The sequence below is a fragment of the Mustela nigripes genome, chromosome 6, assembly GCF_022355385.1.
Source record: "Mustela nigripes isolate SB6536 chromosome 6, MUSNIG.SB6536, whole genome shotgun sequence".
Taxonomy (NCBI): Eukaryota; Metazoa; Chordata; class Mammalia; order Carnivora; family Mustelidae; genus Mustela; species Mustela nigripes.
In genome coordinates this window covers 68,136,676-68,157,457 of record NC_081562.1, presented here as the reverse complement: position 1 = coordinate 68,157,457, position 20,782 = coordinate 68,136,676, and the positions used below count along the sequence as shown (strand labels likewise).

General features: G+C 36.6%; 1 protein-coding gene across 4 annotated transcripts in view; it reads left to right on the top strand.

Moving 5' to 3' along the window:
* Positions 1-20,782, top strand: part of RASSF8 (Ras association domain family member 8) — a 128,600-nt gene that overhangs the window by 33,699 nt on the left and 74,119 nt on the right. For 2 of the 4 annotated variants that reach the window (XM_059402753.1, XM_059402752.1), the window contains exon 2: positions 10,015-10,112. The exons of the other annotated variants lie outside the window; for them this stretch is intronic. The gene's annotated coding sequence lies outside the window, so the exon portion shown is untranslated. The remainder of the gene's footprint in view (positions 1-10,014; positions 10,113-20,782) is intronic. 4 annotated transcript variants of the gene reach the window in all.

Below are 20,782 nucleotides of genomic sequence, written 5' to 3'. Positions count from 1 at the left end.
GTTATGGAGTGTGTAAGAGCCTAGGCTCCAGTAAACAGGGCCAGATTCATATACAGAATCTGCCATTTGCTAGCAGGGTGAGCTGGATTGTAAGCTATTTGCCTTATCAGGAAAGGAGGAAATTCTTATTTCATGGGATTGTTATGAGCAGTAATGAATTAATATGCATGAAGTATTTAAAACAGTGGCTTGGCACGTAGAAGGTGGTATAAAATGAAGTGTTTAGAGAATTTTTTTCCCTGAATGTAGGTATAGCAAGCAATTCTCCTGGTCTCTTTGACCCTGTAGCAGAGCCTGCCCTCAGACTTTTTTTTTTTTTTAAGATTTTATTTATTTATTTGACAGACAGAGATCACACGTAGGCAGAGAGGCAAGCAGAGAGAGGAGGGAGGCAGGCTCCCTGCTAAGCTGAGATCCCAATGCGAGGCTTGATCCCAGGACTTGGGATCATAACCTGATCCGAAGACAAAGACTTTGACCCACTGAGCCACCCAGGCACCCCAAAGGGTAGTTTCTTTTTTGTTTTTTTTTTAAGATTTATTTATTTATTTGACAGAGAGAGAGAGAGATCATAAATAGGCAGAGAGGCAGGCAGAGAGAGAGGGGGAAGCAGGCTCCCTGCTGAGCAGAGAGCCCGAAGCGGGGCGCAATTCCAGGACCCTGGGATCATGACCTGAACCAAAGGCAGAGGCTTAATCCACTGAGCCAGCCGGGCACCTCACTTGCCCTCAATCTTAAAGAGATGAGATGGTTATGTCCACTCTGGTTTCCCCAGCATCCTAAGTTGGGTTCTGCCCCGCACAGACGTGCAGTGGTCTTGAGGATTTACATTCATCAGTTCATTATCTTCTAGGATTCTTCATCTTCCGGAGCATAGAGATGTTGATTATGAGGCATTTATTACAGGATATAGCAGGTACACTTATTCCCATGAGCTTTGCTGTGCAGATAAGGAATTGAGGCTCCAGGGAGGTTATGAGTGTCCCAAATGCACATCATAGCAGAGCTCAGGTTAGGGTGTTTGCTGCACTACCTCCAGAACATGTGGAGCGCAAGGTCACTTTTCTCCTTGGAGCCTTGACTTCAGTGTGGATGACCTCACATTTTAGTGGGTTGGCTGGACTATTGAGACTATGGGTTCTAAGTGCCTTTGGGAGCCTGTGATGTGTAGGCTGTTGCTAGCTTCCAGATCATGTCAGCATTGCTTGCCTCTTCTGTTAGCACATCTGCTGACTGCTCCTCTTAACCCAGTTTGTCTCTGAATCATGCAGGCATTAGACTTCCATTCACTTCCTCCGTGTGTTTCCCTCACATCTGACCTATCATTTCCCTTAGTTATTGGCTTTTCACAACCCTGACCAAGTTCCTATTTATTTATTTCTCCCCCCTCCTCTTCTGGCACCTCTGTTTGCTTAGTCATTTTCCCTTTTTTATCCTGTTTTCTCCTTTATTTATCCTTACACACTGGCTCTTATATGTTCCTGCTGTTTTTCCTGTGTCTTAGGTCTGGAGCAGACTCTTGATTTTTAGAGTCATTGCTAGACCGTGACTAGTATGGACGGGAATGTGGTATGAGCTGACCGAAATCTGATACCTTACGGCAACTATGTCATGCAGTCTTGCCTTGTAACTTAGTTTTGATTAACTTGGAGCCAAATTGAGCACTACAGTCAGTATTATAATGTCTCAGCAAGGGAAAAGAAGATACCAAACCTGTGGAGACTACAACTCCAGAAATGATCCAAGGACTTCCCTTCCTTAAGGCACTAAGGCAGGAAATGATAAGGTCTCAGAAATAGGTAAATAATTAATGAGTGCCTGGCTTAAGTAGCGTTTAAACATAAAGATACTCTTTTCTTCAACTTAAGGCAGCCTTATTGCTTATGCTCTTCTTGGAACCGAAGTGAAAGCATTTATTCAAAATTAACATACATTATGAAATAGTTCAATTTATGAAATTTGATAGTTGTTTAAAACATACTTGAGCATGCTGAAATGTTACATAGTAATTGTCAATTTCTTTTTCTTTTTCTTTTTAGATTTTATTTATTTATTTATTTGACAGAGATCACACATAGGCAGAGAGGCAGGCAGAGAGAGGAGGAAGCAGGCTCCCTGCTGAGAACGAGCCCTATGCGGGGCTTGATCCCAGGACCCCGGGATAATGACCTGAGCCAAAGGCAGAGGCTTTAACCCACTGAGCCACCCAGGTGCCCCAGTAATTGTCAATTTCAATAGCAGGGTATTCTTTACACTCTCTGTGTTTTGTCTTTGTTTTTTAAAATATGCTAAAAATTTTCTATCAACTATTTTAAAAGAAGAATGAAAATCATTGTCACTTCAAATTAATTAGTGTTAATTTTAAAATGAATCCATCACATTTGAAAATACCCTTCTTTATGGTAGGGTTTTTAAAAATGAGGTCTAGGACCAACAGAAGAAAAACAGGAGAAAGTTTAAAACATCTCTGTGGATGTTCTTTTGATCAGAACTGTGAGGTCTTTAAAAGCAATCTTGGACCATAATCCCACCCCCTTCTCCCAAACCCCCTCCCCCCGGCAACCCTCAGTTTGTTTTGTGAGATTAAGAGTCACTTATGGTTTGTCTCCCTCCCAATCCCATCTTGTTTCATTTATTCTTCTTCTACCCACTTAAGCGTGTAAACCTGGTGATTCACAGACCTGTACCCCTGGGGATAAAAATATATGTTTATAAAAAATAAAAAATTAAAAAAAAAAAATAAAAAATAAAAAATAAAAAATAAAAAATAAAAAAAAAAAAAAAAGCAATCTTGGGATTTTTCTTGTTGTCTGGTAGCAGTATTGAGCAGATGGTAAATTGACAGAAATAAAGCTGGATGATTGGCACGTCTATGTGGCTCAGCGGGCTAAGCCTCCGCCTTCAGTTCAGGTCATGATCTCAGGGTCTTGCGATCCAGCCCTGCATCTGGCTCTCTGCTTAGCAGGGAGCCTGTTCGCCCCCCGCCCCCCTCCAACTCCCCCTGACTCTGCCCACTTGTGATCTCTCTCTCCCTCTGTCAAATAAACAAGTAAAATCTTAAGAAAAAAAAAAAAAAGCTGGATGATCAAATCTGATAAGATGAGAGGTTAACTAGAGAGATCTATGGTATTCAAAAAAATTTTCAGGAGTGGTGGGAGTGGTGACTAAAATCAATATTTGGTATTTCATTTGTGTTAATACAAAAAACAAAGCCACAAGTTTGCTTTTTAATTAATTTTTTTTTCTTTCATTTAAAAAATAGTCCTCCTACCTCTCAACAAATCCATCCTTGTAGGTATAGAAGGAAAAGAGAAATTTGTATCAGCTGGCTGTCTGCATGCCCCCTCAGGAAATAGTATGTCAAATTCCTGCTTTATCAAGCCCCTCCTCATTCAGTGAGTGTGCCAGATTCTGTGCGAGGTGCTGGGAGTATAAAGAAGAAATGAGACAGGCTTCCATGGAGCTGTGGGGGAGTGGATCTAACAAATAACACAAAACATTCTGGAAATCTCTATTCCTTTCAGTATGTTTAGAGGAACTTTCTGCTGAAGGACTGGCCACAGCTTCACCGGTGTCATTAACCTTTAGTTCATTTAAATCAAAGACCAGTTAACTGTATTTGAATTTTTGCTGGTCTTAGAAAGCAGCTCTTTAATGGGTATACCTGCCCCACCTAAATTCTTCTGAAAAAAATCACTATGCCTCCAAAAGAGCCTTGTACTTTCTAAGCAACAGTAAAGACAGCTTTGTGGAAGGAGCTCACTTCCTCTTCTGTTCTTCAAGTCTTTTTCCCTTTTAACATTTTCATCAGTTTTATGTTTTCTCTTAAACGCTGGGCCATGTGTGCTGGCCTAATCACTGGACCATGCCACAATCATGCTGTTTCTTTCTAAGTGCTTGCTTAATGTAACCGTTTAATATGTCCCAGTGTCATATTTGTCTGAGCTGTGTTCTACAGGGAAACATAGTGTCTATTAACACGGTTATGTTTGTTCTTTAACCTATATGCATTTAATCATGGTTTTTGGGGGCAGCTCAAATTGGAGTGATAGAACTTCCATAAAAATACCTAAATTATTTATGAATGCTTACCAAACTCTGCAGTTGCCCTGAAAACAACTCTGATGTATGGGTTAAGTGTTAGCTAGGGGAAGAAGACCCTATCCAAGGAACCCTTGGATAACTTGTCTAGCAAAGCTTATGGAATGCGTTTTTCAAACTTGTCTAAATAAAGATGACTGTTTGGCTACTTAAAAAATAATTGATCATATCCTTTGTCTTATCCTTCTCCTTTGTTACTCTTCTGATTGCCTGTGTGGCATTTAATAACAAATCAGACTAATAAGGATGCATTTCAGTTCTGGCAGCAAAATTGCTGTCAATTGCTATAGATCAAGTGATTAGGCCAGAAGGGGGAGGTGCAGTCAAGAATGTGAACACTTAAGAGAGGCAGCATGGGTTATGTGAACTAACCTGGGATGGAAGTCTGGTAGAAAAAAGCAAGATCTTTTGAATCAGTTACTCCTGAGTTCAAATCAGGGCTGTACCTTTTACTAAGCATGTGATCCTGGAAAGGTACTGAATCTTTCTGAGATCTTAGTGTCTTCATCTGCAAAATGGGGACTGTCAGGATTTACCTTCACAGAGTAGTGGATAGCTTCTAATGATGCGTAGGGTGTTGCCTGGCACTTACTTTCCAGGTATCTAATATAACTTCTTTAAAAGGCAAGAACTTGGTTCAGATCAGGTCACCTAATCTTTATAAGCCTCAGGTTTGTCATCTGTATAATGGGAATTTCAACATATTAACATGAAAAGGCTCAAAAAATTTGCGGTTATATGGAGGTATAATAGCTTATTTCACAAAGGCCTCCTGAATATCCACCAGAATATGAACTCTACTGTAGCTTTTTTTCAGATCTTTTTGGTGCTTCCAAAATATTCACTTGGTATTACTATAACTACACATTAGTTATGTCACATAAATATTGCAGAATTACTGGAAAGAAATCCATATCTTATTCACATTTATAATTCCTACTATATTTTAAATATATTAAGGATTTGGTAAATGGTTATTATATAAATAATTATTTTTTGTTATTATCATTGCCCTCAGCTTTTCAAACTAATAACGGCTAATAGCATCATAATGGATTTATTTCTACCTTTATTATTTCTGTAAACATTTTATTGTTTTAACATTTTATGTGGAATATGTAAAACCTAAGATACCTTTTTTACTAGCATTGTATATTTAGTACAACTGAATCATATTCACAGATGTAGGATGGCTGTGAGTTTTGGTGCCCAAAAAAAAAAAAACCAACTTTGAATGTTCCTACCTTTTATTAGAAAAACTAAAAATCAGGAGAATTTCAAATTTGCATAATATTTATGGTCTTAATTTATTTTGTGTATACAAAGAGATATCCCTTATGAAAATCTGCTGTTGCATTCTATTTATAGTTGAATATTTATTTATAGTTGAATATCTAGAGGGATTTTCTCTTTCTGATAAAAAAGAAATGTGCTCTTTTAACTTTTCAGGCATCTAGAAGTCACAGAGGAAAGAGTAATTCCTCCAAACCTTTAGACTTTTTCTTATATGACCTATAAGACTTGAATAACTAGAGCAATAAGCTCTTTTCTGATTTCTATGGTAATAAAAATGCCACTGTTGTCCATTGATTATCCAGCTTATAGGCCTAGTTTAGAGAAAGGGAATATACCAAAGAATTAATCAGCAGTCACGAAGAGATACCTATAAGCAAATGAAGGGCTTGCATGCTTTATTTCGTTTATTTGGGGAAAAAAGAAAAAAAAGGAAAGGAAAAGGGCAATATCTCTTGAAAACTGGAATTTATTTTGCTCTTTAGTTCTTAATCTGTTTTGATTTGGTTCTGTGTATAGGAATTGCAGTATCCTGATACTGTGTTCATTTCTATCAATAGCTTCTATTTGCATTCTTATAAACTAATATAAATAAAGGCTGTGTATGTGGCAATAGATATATATTAGTTATCTATTACTGCATAACAAATTACCCTGAACCTAGGGACTTAAAACAATACATGTTTTGTTTTGTTTTATCTCACTTAATGTCTTTGGATCGGGAATCCAGGAATGTCCTAGATGGGTGGCTATTGCTCAGAATCTTACATAAAATTGAAGTCCAGGAATGCCTGGGTGGCTCAGTTGGTTAAGCAGCTGCCTTTGGCTCAGATCATGATCCCAGCGTCCTGGGATCAAGTCCCACATGGGGCTCCTTGCTCAGCGGGGAGCCTTCTTCTCGCTCTGCCTCTGCCTGCCACTCTGTCTGCCTGTGCTCGCTCGCTCTCTCTCCCTCTGTCTCTGACAAATAAATAAATAAAATCTTTTAAAAAAAATTGAAGTCCACATGTCATCCCATGTTATAAGTAGTCTCTGTGAAGGTTTGACTAGGACTGAAAGATCCACTTCCAAGGTAGTTTGCTCACATGCCTGGCAAATTTGAACTGGTTGTTGGCAGGAGGCCTGTTTCTTACCATGTGGACCTCTCCATAGGGCCAATTGACCATCTGTAATGTGAGCAAATGATCAGAGAGCAGGATAGAAGCTGCATTTTCATTTATGACTTAGGGTGGAAGTCACACATCATTTCCCTGATAATCCTGCTGGCTGTACAAGTTAACTGTGCTCATAGTGGGAGGAGAATATACTAGGGTACAAAGATCAGGAGTTAAGGATCTTTGGGGGCTATCTTGAAGGCTCGCTACCAAACTAGAATGTGTAATCTAATATGTGCAAGTGTCCAGTGAATGTTCAGATAACCTCAATTTTAATTTTATCAAAAGTAATACAATTATTGGAGTATAGAGATTTTTCATTTTTACATCTTGTATCCCAAATTGCACGTGTTAACATACATTGGTTCTTGGTCAATTTCAGTTGCATATAGATAGCAGTGCAAAGTGTCTCTGTCCTCAAGGAAGGGCAAATATTTCATTGTAATTATACCAAGTATTACAACAGGGGTACATACTGAAGATGATGAGGTCAGTTGTTGAAGAACATGAGCTCTGAAGTCAGTTTGCCTCAGTTCAATTTCTGGCTCCTTTATTTATTAGCTATATGACGTTGGACCATTTATTTTACCTTTCTAGTCTTTATTCTGATTATTCCCTTTTTATAGCCTACCTTCCTCCTAGGGTTGTGGGGATTTAGGAAACAGTACCCAAGAGTACTATTAGCCAGCCACTTGAGATTTCCTGGAATGAATCAGTTTGGATGAGGGAAGGTTTCCAGGGAATGTGAGACATTTGAGTCATCTCTTGAAGGGTAAGTTGGAGTTAGGTCAGTACAGAAAGTTGGTGGAACCTGAGCATGAGATGCCAGCATGAAGTAGCGCTAGAGGCTGAGGAGCTGAGCAGTGGGGTTGAGGCTGGGGCATGTCATGTGATAGCTTCAAGGGAATGACGAGAAAGAAGTTTAGACAGTGGCATGCAAGGATGGGGAAGAGTCTCAGGTAGAGCCCCAGGACCTTGTAAATTTTCTGAGATGATCTCAGTTTAAATCACAAATTTCTTACTGTCTTCATGACCACCCTCACAACTGCTAGATCTTATATCCATATTTGTGGTTAGGAAAATATTGTCACTACAGTTACAGGCAAAACAAAAGAAGTTTGGACTTTTTTTTTTTCTTTTAAAAACCATAGAATGATAGGATTTGCTCTTTTTTTGTGTGTATATTGTTTTTTTAAGTGCTTTGGGCAGTGGGTTGAATAGTTAGGGTGGTTATAGTAATCAGTAGGGAGAGGACTGAAGCCTCACAGGAGGCTAGAGAGGTGAGTACAAGTATACAAGAGCCTGAGACCTTTGCTTCTTGTCTGTTCTGGCATTTCCCACAGGCATCCGAAGCATGTTTCCAGGACCCTGACAAGACTAGAACACTTACCATCCTATTCCAGAGAACCTTGACTTATCCAGAATTTTGTAATTATAAAAATCTAAAAAGGAGAGATTTTAATGTTAGCTTATATGTAAGTATCATTTTAAATTATGCATGGGAAAATAAGTACAGTAATCTTGGCCTTTAAATGTCTGGCTTTAGTATTAATAACCTTATTTTATGGATAAGAAGATAATGATTATGTCAATTTTAGACACTCCTCAACTGCCCACTTCCCATGTTCAAAAGATTTTTTTTTTAAACAAAACTGAAAAGAAAGATGAGGCTTTAAAGAAGAAAAGACAGATTAAAAATGGGATTTTTGATTTAGATAATTAAGAATCCATTTGCCAGAGAGAGCTGGATTCCAGGTGGCTTCTCGGCCCCAAGGGTAGAAATTAGGGTGCTTTGTTTATATATATAGCCTTTCTCACGTGGTTTTTAATTCACCTTCCAATACTCTCCCTGAGCGGGGCTGACTCTTTATTGCTTTTTTAATTTTTTTTTTAAGATTTTGTTTATTTGACAGAGAGATCACAAGTAAGCAGAGAAGCAGGCAGAGAGAGAGGAGAAAACAGGCTCCCTGCTGAGCAGAGGGCCTGAGGGGGGGCTCAATCCCAGGACCTTGGGATTATGACCTGAGCTGAAGGCAGAGGCTTTAACCCACTGAGCCACCCAGGCGCCCCTCTTCATTGCTTTTTGGATGACATGCTCCATGGACAGGCTCTTTTACCAAAACACATAAGCCTCAAATATGTGTCTTTCTTTAGCTTCTTTAGGAGATAGGTAGGTCTAGTTGAAGCCAGAAGGCTCTAACCCATCTGACATAAAATGATGAAATAGGAATGCTGTGGTACCTAGTTCACTTAAAGCTTACTTGTTTTCATGAGAAAGAATGTTAATGTGAGTGCTGTCCTCTTTTTCTTTTAAAACTTGGAAGCATGCGCTAATGCACCTTTGCACTGCAGCCATAACACTATGTAAAAAATAATCTAGAAATGGATAGTAGTTTTATATACCTATTAAGTTACATGAAATGTTAGTCTAATAATCAGACTGAGTGACAGTGTCTCCATTCAGGATTCTAGTAGCCTTGCAGAGAGAGCCCAGCTACGAAAGGAAATTTTGGAGTAACTTACCCCATCCTCAGCTGTGTTTGAAATCTAGATATTTTCTGATAGCTTGCATCACATTTGGGTTCTTTCTCTCTACATTATTTCTAATTTGATACTTTTTATTATTTCATAACTAAGATTTTAAGGATTGTAACTTTCTTTAACTTTCTGTAACTTTCTATTCATAATAAAAGTAGTTTAGTGTCTGAGTGTGCAAAAAAATAGTTGATAGAAGATGGTCTTGTTACTAAAGTAAACCTTTCTATAAATAAATGCAGAAACATCTGTTAAGGGCATAGTCTGAATGTGGCAGACATCTGAATTGCGTCAATTCCCGCCTTGTGGCCAAGATGTCTTTCTTAGGCTTTCTTTATAACTAATGGCAGAGTTTCACATTCTCACAGCATTAGGCAAGAGAATGGTCAAAAGAACTGATGCCAAGTTACTCTCTTTCTTGGGTTAGCTAGTGGTAATAATTTATACTCACCAAAGAAAAATGTGGCATTTTTTTGTTTTTATTTTTGAAGACTGAAAACCTGAGATGTCTCCTTCAACGTCACTTTTCGGCCCCAGCTTTAGGCAGTTTTCCAAATGTCTAATTGCTAAACTGCTTTCAAGAAATTATTGTGGTATTACCGGAAGCTTTGGTCAGGAGAAAAAGGCAGCACACAGTCTTTCCTAGAGCACCATGGGCCCGTCAAATGACCTTTTTCAGATACAACTGAGATTCTCTTTTCAGTGGCGGGAAAAATGCTGATTGAAACAAAACAGAAAACAAACTCACCCCACAAGTATTGTAGTCCAGAGGAGTAAAGGTCAGAGAGGGGATGAAAAATTCTTCTTGGGAAAACTTTTGAAGCTAAAGCTTATTTATTTGATCTTTGATGTTTATGAGTTAAAATGGGTGGTTTAGCATTTTTAAGATAAAAATCAGCCAGGACTGTAAGAACACTGTGTACCTTTTCAGGTGCCTGTGTACCTCATCCTAGAATACCTGTCTGGTGCTCTCCTCTTCCTCAAGACTACCTCAGCACTCCTCCCACTTGGGGACTCCAGCGCCGTAAGGTGAGTCTACAAAGTTGTACTCCTTGCGTATATCCTAGGAGATATACGCAAAGTGACGATTTAAAAACAACTGTTCAAAATTTGGGGAGACTTTCGGAGGTTATGTTCACTGGTGAACTCTCAAGAATCATCATTTGTAAGCCCTATATTTAGATAAGTATAAAGTTTAATTAGCAATAATGTCTTTTGCCAGTATAATATAAGCCCTAGATTCAGATTTGGGTTGACACTAATAGCATTATGAAACATGCTCTTTAGATTTCAAGTTTGAAGTCTGAAGCAAAGTTTTGCAGATTAGTATGTCACCACTCTTAGGTTTCCTGAGCATTATTCTACTCATGCTTTAAATTGGCAGCCTCGGGGCACCTGGGTGGCTCAGTGGGTTAAAGCCTCTGCCTTCGGCTCAGGTCATGATCTCAGGGTCCTGGGATCCAGCCCCGCATCAGGCTCCCTGCAGGGAGCCTGCTTCCTCCCTTCTCCTGCCTCTCTGCCTACTTCTTCTGATCTGTCTGTCAAATAAATAAATAAAATCTTTTAAAAAAAAAATTAAAAAACTAAAAACCTAAAAAAAATAAAAATAAAAATAAATTGGCAGCCTCTTTTTTTATTAATTGATTGATTAAGTTTTTATTTATTTTTTATTTATTTATTTATTTTATTTGACAGAGAGAGATCACAAGCAGGCAGAGAAGCAGGCAGAGAGAGAGGAGGAAGCAGACTCCCCGCTGAGCAGAGAACCCGATGCGGGGCTCGAACCCAGGACCCTGGGATCATGACCTGAGCCGAAGGGAGCGGCTTTAACCCACTGAGCCACCCAGGCGCCCCAAGTTTTTATTTTAATTTCAGCTTGTTAGCATACAGTCTTATATTAGTTTCTGGGGTACAGTATAGTAATTCATCACTTCCATACATTACCCTGTGCTCTTCAAAACAAGGTACTCCTTAATCCCTATCACCCACTCAACCCATCTCCGCCCCTCTCCCCTTTGGTAACCATAAGTTTGTTCTCTGTAGTTAGAGTCTGTTTCTTGCTTTGTCCCTCTCTCTCTCTTGTATTTTTCCCTTTGCTTGTTTTGTTTCTTAAATTCCACATACAAGTGAAATCAGATGGTATTTATCTTTCTCTGACTTACTCACTTAGCATTATACTCACTAGCTCCATCTACACTGTTGCAAATAGCAAGATTTCATTTTTTTTTATGGCTGAATAATATTCTCTTATATTCAGATACACACACACACACTCCACATCTTCTTTGGATAGATCAGTTGATGGATAGCAGCCTCTTTTAAAGCAGAAAAATATTTCTAACAGTGAAGGTTAGAAGGTCTTTATAAGTCTGAAATAGCTTATAGTTTGAGCTTCGGTCCTGCAAGTAGTGTAATTGGCTTCATTAAGTAAAGGGGGTCACAAAGTCTCTTGAGGTGGGAATATACAACTAAGTTCATTTTCACTTGCTTTTTGTATGCTTGATGTGTATCCTCTCTTGAACATTAAAGTGACTCATTGGTCTCAGAAGGGAAAATAATTTGATCTTGTTTGTAGTATGTGAATCACTTGTGAATAAACTGTTCACATTTTACAGGTGAATAAGCTCTTTAAGGGCACCAACCAGCATGCCGTCTTGTAAATTCCTTAGTCCCTCATTTGCAAAAAAGTTATGTGCTTGCATTTTTTGCTTCAGTGATGATTTTTGAAGGTCTTAACATTAATTAACTCCCCTCTGAAATAAAGAGTATAACCTTAGAGCCATGTAGTAATTGCTAAACTATATGGAGGGAAATATATTCATAAAACCCCAAGTCCTTATCCTTACTGGTTGTTTTCTTCCTGTAGACTCTGTTGAATTGCTTGTGGCATTAGCAAAATCCATGACTAGAAGACCCCAAGTGTTGAAGAAAAGATAGTCTGATTCTAATAGAGCGGTTTTGTTATATCCATGTAAGAGCTGAATAATGCTAGTTAAGCCCTGCTATTTGTTATATAGTCTAAAGAAGAAAAGTATAAGGAACAAAATGTATTATGTAGTCCCACGTACTACAGTCTCTCCATAATTGTGTCATCGCCTAAATTTTAGATTTAGCTTTTATCACTGATAAAGCTATTCTGTAAATCTTTCTTTTCTTTACATTAATTATTTTCTATTTGGGAGGGTTTATGTAAAAGTTACACCAAGAGAAACTGTGATTCAGATTTAATATTTAGAGATTGTGTATACTTGGGTTTGAATGTTTCAGTTATTTTGTTTCTTTTATAACATTGTTAGTTACCCCTCATACAGGTTGGAGATGTAGGAGTTGCTTCAAGTTTGCTGCTAAAGAGTTAATATTTTGGCTCTTTCTTCCCAAATGTTTTCGTATGCTAAAAATTAACAGCCTTTGATTCTTCAAGTGCATAGAGACTCCCTTAGCATACTGCCTTGCTTTCCTTTTTTAAATGGAGTTTTGTCTGTTTTAAATAAATGAATGGTTCCTGAATGTGGTAGAGCTGTACATAAAACTGGTTTGCTCTTGCTGACTACCAAAGTGATCCAGTTTACTCATTGAAAGAGGATGTGTGAGTTCCCTAAACCTTTTTGAATGAAGCCTCTAATTTCAGTTGTGTTGACTTTGATACCAACAAAACCAGCTTTGAATTCTCGCTATTGCTACACTGTAAAACCACCCTAACTTTTTTTTTTAATGTAGCAGCTTTAAATTTTTAATGTACTACAATCAGAATATTTCTACTAAATCACACTTTCTCTACAATGATGCAGTTTTTCCTAAACCATTATTCTTTTAAGGAATGATAGTGAATAAGTCACATATTATTTATCACAAGGCATCTTTTCCTTGGTTTGTAAATTTGAGGCTGTGTGAGAACAAAGTTTAAACCTCCTATTTTACATTAAAAAAACAGATTACATAAAACAATATAAGATTTTGCAGATTATTTTATTTGCTTCTCTCTCTGTTTGAAATAGGACTGCATTTTTCTCCCATCCCCCTTTTCTGGTACCTTTCTGTAGAAGGCATTAATAGAGGGAAAAGAATGATAAACAGGACTTAGCCCTATAATCTTCTTTCAAAACTGCCTTGTAAGTAATTTCCCTTAGTTTCTGGAATGAAGCTTATGATGGTAGTATATTGTGCTTCTGGTAGTGGGGAGTAGTTTCAAAATACTCTCAACGTTTTATATTTTAAGCTGTGTGTGTGTGTGCGTGTGTGTGTGTATTTGAGTTTTCAGGTTAGGTTTTCTGCCCCATGTAGATTTAGTGGAATTTATTTTTTATATGCTTATGCTTGGTTTTAATGGTTTAGATGGGGTATTTCTGAATAAACCTTGTAAAGAGATTTTTATTGTTGTTACAGGTAATTCATGCACACAGATTTTAGGAGGCTCAAAATGATCTTTTTGGCAGAAAAACTTCATAGAAGAAGGGGGGACATTTTCTGTAATTTAAGTTGTCATAGTAACCTGCATCAAACTCATACTTGGAATCCAGGCCTGAAGAATTTCAGTGACAATAAACATTCCAGTGGCATTCATCTTTTTTCCTCCTCTGAGAAAGGAGCCATCAATTGTGATCTAATTATTTCATTTCTGTTTTTAGAAGATGAGTAGCAGCTTGCATTTTTTTGGCACTTTGCAATTTCCCTGGCAGAATAAAAATGAAAAGTTAGCTGTTTATATTTGAACTTGGCATTTTCTGATAATGTATCTCAAACTATTTCAGATGACAAGATAGGTTCACTATAAAGATTACTTATTAAAATATGAAAAAAATAGAATTTGATAATGATTTGAAGACATTGCCACATATATTTGTTAGCTTGTAAGTTTTAATATTAAAAATATTGGAATCTGGTTTTTCTGGAACTCTGATCTGGGAATGTTAGGATTTTCCCAATATCAGATTGTTAACGTATTTATTTTATAACACTTTGTACTTAAGCATGAATATATTTAAAAAGGGTGAGGTATCATTTTTATTAGCAGAATAAGTGTATTTTGAGGAATTTGTATCCAGGAATTTTTTAGATATGCTCTCTTTTACAGAGGACAATAGAATGTTATTTCTAAAGACAAAGTTATTTTAGGGTTTGCTTCACTCTTGCTTTTTGCAGGATACTAATTACTAATCAAGGGAATTTGGAGTTCAAAATATTCTCCTTCAGCAAGGAACATTAGGAGAAATCAGAAGATAAAGGTGTGTGTGTCCTTTCATTTTTAGGAAACTTGAAAAGTAAATTGGAAGGGTTTGTGACTAGTCTAATAAAAATAATATACAAAATTAGCAGTTACTGGATATAACTATAGCTATCTATAGATAAAAATGGTAAAATTCTTGTCAAAACTTTTCCACATGTATTTGAGAATCTTAAATGGATAATTTAAAAATTTTTTTGAATTTTAAAAAGTACAAGGTAAATGTAGAAAACCTAGATAGTACATTTACTGGGGAACTGTGAAGAAAAATGTAATCACCTATTATCTCACGGTTTAGAGATACAATAAATATTTTATGGGAAGTATCTGCAATTTTTTAAACAAATTAGGAATCAAGCTGTCAAATAGCCAAAATACTAATAATGGTGAAACACTAGAGTTTTATCTCCTATTAGAATTAGCAGCATACCTGCTGTCATCACTACTTAAGTAACTCTGAAATATCTAGCCAATGCTTTAAGAACAGAAAGATAGAACATTGGAAAATACAAAAATATTTGTAGATAATAAAAAATGTCCAAGATACCCAAACTAATAAAATAAAATTCACTGTGATGTAAATATCATGATTTGTATATCAGTAGTAATCAGTTCAAAAATAGGGAAAAAAATACCTTTAATAGTAGCAATAAAAATTTATGCTGAAGATTAAAGTCTGTAAGAAATGTGAATGACCCTTGGGCAGGAAACTATTAAACTTCATACAGACCTAAAGACTTGTTCAGTCTTAGTACTTAACAAAGGAATATCATATTTGGTATGTCAAATCATTAAAGATTCAAAAACATGTACATGAGACATATATGAGTGGTATCATATTATGTTAAAGATGACGTAGACTAAAGTAATTCCTATGTTGGCTGTGGGAGAAGATAGATCAGAATGCTCATATAATGCAACTACAGGGCAGACAGTGTTGCAGCCGGTAATGGAATCTGTCTACCTGCCTACCTACCTATCTATCTATATATCTGTTTATTTATAGATAATTTTTTTTACTACTTAATGAAATGGAAAATGAGAGTAACCTAAAAAGTAACAATGGGTCAGGACACAATATAAATTATAACCTTGTATTCTTTTTTTAAAGATTTTATTTATTTATTTATTTGACAGAGATCACAAGTAGGCAGAGAGGCAGGCAGAGAGAGAGGGGGAAGCAGGCTCCCTGCTGAGCAGAGAGCCGGATGCAGGGTGGACCCTGGGATCATGACCTGAGCCTGAAGGCAGAGGCTTTAACCCACTGAGCCACCCAGGCGCCCCTATAACCTTGTATTTTTAAATGTGCTTGCAAAGAAAATAAACAAGACAATATACAAAGTGTTATTGATGATTATCTGCAAGTGATAGAACTATAAGAAAATAATAACTCACTATTATCAAATTATTATTAAAGATTCTCTAAAAATATATTTATAATCAGAAATTTGAAAATAGATTCAGTTTTCTAAAAACTCTAAGGTTGGACAAATGCCTAAGATTTCATTATCTCTTGAAAAAAATTATTGTAAAAACCTATTTATTAAGATGGATTATATACAGAATTAATTAACGGGGGGATCATCAGAGTCTCTGATTAGGGCTGAACAGACTGCACTCCCCAGCTACCATTCATATTTGACTTTGGTATATACCTATGCATCTGGTAATTATGCCTCCTGGGAGTGTGGGTCCCAACAAAATCCCTGAAAATGATAAAGAACAATATGTTCCTATGTTTAAATTTGAGCCCTTTCCCCCATGCCTATGTATCAAGTGCCACAGCAGTTTAAATGTTCAAATATTGATTGTCAATGACATTGAAGCAAATTTACTAAAGTCTTTGTGGATTAAGTGGGAGAATTAGTGCACTTACTTTAATTCTGCAGCCGTTTTTATTATTTACCTTTCTCTCCCCTTTCCCATTGACTCTCCTGTTCTGTTTACAGCAATTATACCTGGTCAAGAAACTTAATAATTTTTAGGAAATGTACCCAGTGGGATTCTGTGCCTCTGAAGTCTTAAGTGTTAACTTTGTTAACTTTTTTTGTGCTATTCTTCCTGAACACAGCTTTTAACAGTGGACTTGTTTTGTCTAGTAATTATAGATTTGCAGGTACCACCACTCCTTTGTGACTAAGGAAGAACTTTGGTCTCTCTGGCATGTAAGACCCTGAAAAGGTCCTGGCACAGCCTTGAACCTGTCTCATCACAGGGCTCATATCCCTGAGGTGCTTCCCACCACAGGAAGCCTGCTCTTTAAACTTCACAGTTAATGACAGATGAACCACTTTTAAGTTTAAATAAAATTTGATTTAAAATTTGTCAAGATAGTTTTCTGGTTTGTTTGTTTAATTTTCTCCTAAGACAGTGCTTGATTCTAAAAATTGCTTTTCTGACAAGACATGTCTGATACCTTCTATTTTCTGAAATTCTAGAAAAGAGGTTTTGAGCAAAGCATTAGTCCTTGTATTTTTAAAATAATTGCTCATTTAAAAAAATAATACAGTTAAGTTTAAAATTTATATAAAGGTATAAATAAAAAAACAGGATTACCTTCTTCCTCTTTGTATTTGCTCTACTTAAAGGTAACCACTGTTAATAGTTTCTTTGGTATCTTTGCAGAAAATGTGTACTTATGACATGTGTTTATGCCTTTTTAAACTTACATTAATAGTTTGTGTGTAGTGTATGTATGTGTGATTCTTTACAGGCTGACTCCTTTAATTACCAGAATAATCTTAACAGTAGATATGACTTAGAGTGTTGAATTGGTGGAGGTTCAATGAATATTTATTGTTGGTTTTCATTCTTCCATTTGGCTGAGTTTATATATAAAAATAAGGATAGTATGTAATTACTTAATATACATGAGACTATCATTGAGTCTACTCCTGATTGCACCAATGACTTTCATTTTCTGTGACCTAGTTTCTGTCCCTGTAAATTGAAAGGGTGCCTTTACCTACCTAGGGAGAACATAAATATTAAACAGGGCCAAAATACAAAATCAATTTTTGTTCTTACATACTACTTAGATAATATTAAGATAGTAATGATGCCATAACATTCCTTCTAATTATAAAAAGGCAATTTGTTTTATTTAGAGTGGACCTCATGGAAGTTATAGAAGTAAAAATAGGATGGCGTTCATATTTTCTGCCCTTAAGGAATATAAAGTCTCCACGTTAAGAAGGTTCACACACCAGATGGGAAACATAGTTATTGCCAGGTGATAAACTCTTGAACTTGTGCTCTCTCTCTTTCCCTCTTTCACTCTTCCTTTCTCTACATGTCAACCAGAGTATACTTGGTTCCTTAGGAATTTAAGGAAACTTGTCTTAAACCTCCACTTTCAAAGCTTAGGAAAGTCTCCCCATGATCTTACTAAGTCTAGAGTCTTTGTGTCTCCAGCAAGCTTCCCCACATTGGTCTTTGACTTGCCTCGATGGATAGTCTTCATTTTGCCCAGGGTTAAGCCTTTCTCTTTTAATAGTTTCTGTGAGAGCACAACATAACACAACACACACATACACATACACTAACACCACTTAGGAGAAGCTACCCAACTTCTGAGACTTAGAGGAAAGAGACTCACACTGCAAGAAGGGCAACCTTGATAAATCTTCCTGGATTCTGGCTTCATCCTTATCCCTCACTTCCAGGATGTCTCAAGAAGCTGTCAAAAACTGCCACGTGTCATCTCGACTCATCGGTCTGGGTACAGGTCAGCCTATCCTGTTATTTATTGTGTGGCCTTGACTGCTTAGTCTCTAAACTCCAGTTTTCTTACTCAGATGTTAGGTAAGATTAAATTATACAGTTAACCCTTACTGTACTGTGGTTTAGGATGCCCACCCCCATGCAGCTGAAAATCCACTTACAACTTCTGACACCCCAAAAACTTTACTGAAGACCTACTGTTGATGGAAGCCTTATTAATAACATAAAAAATTAACAAGTATTTTGGACGTTATATGTATTAGATACTATATTCATACAGTACATAAGCTAGAAAAAAGAAAATGTTACAGTCATGAGGAAGAGAGAATACATTTACAGTACTGTACTGTATTTATTGAAAAAATATGCATAAAAGGTGGATCCACACAGTTCAAACCTGTGGGAGTCAATTGTATATGTGAAGGTCTTAGCAAGTACAAAATTCAGTGTATGATAATTATCACCATTTTTATTAATGGAATGATGTTTTCCCCAAATGCTTCAATCTTGTTTCAGACCTAGGCTAGATATATTTTTATAAAAGCAGACTTTCACTCTAAGGTACTTACAGAAACTATGTAATTGTTCAAACCAGGCACTTTAGAAAGTGAAACATGGCACTATAGATAATTATGCTGGGATGAAAATGTAAACCATTGATGTTTTAGGCACACAAGAATAGGTGGTCCCTCAGGGTTTACCCGTAGTGCCTGATTTGTAGCTCGTGCTCAGAGAACACAGGTCATTGTTGTTGAGTAAGACAGTGAGGATATAGGACAAGTGAGGTCACATTCATCTTTCTGAGCTTTAGTTCCTTACTTATTAAATTGAGGTTAACAATAACTAGCTCACAGGGTGGCTGTAAAGATTAAATGAAATTGTTATCTTATAAAACAGAGTATATATGTTGAAATTAGACACCTGCTGATTCCCCTCTCCATCTCTGCAAATTACCTTAGCTGTACTGATGAGTAAGTTTTGATTATAGCTATTTTACGTATGTACTTCTCACACCTCCTTAATGTATCTTTATAGTTCATTTGACTGGCCATGGGAGGTGGTAGTCACAACCAACTGCACCTGTGGTTCCTCAGTTTACACTGAGAGCTGGGTCTGTATTTCTTCAGTTAAGCACATTTTAAAAATTAATTATTTTATTAACTTATACTGTATTATTAGCCCCAGGCGTACAGGTCTGTGAATCGTTAGTCTTACACATTTTACAGCACTTATCATAGCATATACCCTCCCCAATGTCCATAACCCAACCATCCTCTCCCTACCCGCCCCGCCCCAGCAACCCTCAGTTTGTTTTGTGAAATTAAGCATCTCTTAGGTTTGTCTCCCCCCTGACTATGGAAACAACTTAGATGTCCATCAACAGATGGATGGATTACGAAGATGTGGTATATGTATATAATGGAATACTATGCAGCCATCAAAAGAAATGAAATCTTGCCATTTGCAACGACATGGATGGGACTAGAGGGTATTATGCTGAGTGAAATAAGTCAATCAGAGAAAGACAACTATCATATGATCTCTCTGAGATGAGAAATTTGAGACGCAGGGAAATTTGGAGGGTAGGGAGGGAAAAAATCAAATAGTTATGCACTTCTTAACATTGAAAGGCATGAATTGTAGTGTTCAGAAACCACACCTGCTTTCCCTGTAAATTCTCTGTGGCACTTTTTTTTTTTTCCCTTTGTGTTTTTTCTATATTTTGGATGATTCATAGTGTAAGTAGGATTTTTTTTCCTTAAATATTTCAAATATGAATGTTTATGCATTCAGTAGACTTCGTATGAATTAAAGGCACTTGTTTTGCACATCAACGTGGAGATGTATTTGTTTCTTGGGAAAAAATATATCTGAAACCTTGAACATTAATACAACAGTTGGAATACATATACCAAATTTTATTTTCTTAGAATTTATAAATAAATTTTAATAACACAAAACTGGAGGAAGTAATAGATCTCAAGGTTTGGGTCTTTTGCAAAATGACCACAGCATTTTCCCTGTTATCTTCCATAGTTCTCTTCATTAGCAAATCTGTATTCAGTCCTGGATTGCCCAGTCTTCAGGCTTACAGGTAGTAGATGATTTTAGTCATGTCATAAATTATGTAATTATGGAATGAAGAAGGTGTGATGAGAGTATAACAAGAAATTTGTGCAAAGGTTAAGGAAGTCTGTTTGTGGATACCATTTAAGTTAAGTGTTTAAAGGTGAGTAGGTCTTTAGGAGGTAGGGAGAAAGCCTTTGAAAACAGCCTAAGAAATAGCATATGCAAAGCCTAGAAAGGCACATAAGAAGCGTGATGTTTTGAGGCTTAACAAGTACAGCTAAGTGTGACTATGAATGTGGATGGGAAGGAGAGGACTAATTTAAAAAATGAGATTCTTACTCTCATTGGTTCAAACAACCTTTTCTGGGGCTCTGGACTTTGTATTGAAAGGATCAAAATTATAAGTAGATAAAGTTCTATTTGGAGAAGAATAGACATGTTAAAGATTTGGAGCAACCTAAACTTCAGAAATCTCTGTAAGGAGAAAGATTACTTACTTTCTTTGTTCTTGATAGTTTCTCCATAATCTCAAGAAATTAAATATTTAACATACCCTCATTCTTCAAAAGGATATTGCTGCTATAAAATGTTCCCACTTAAAAAATTAAATATAAATAGATAACATTAAAAGCTATACTGTTTCCAACCAGTTAATTTAACATTCCATTCTTTTTTTTTTTTTTTT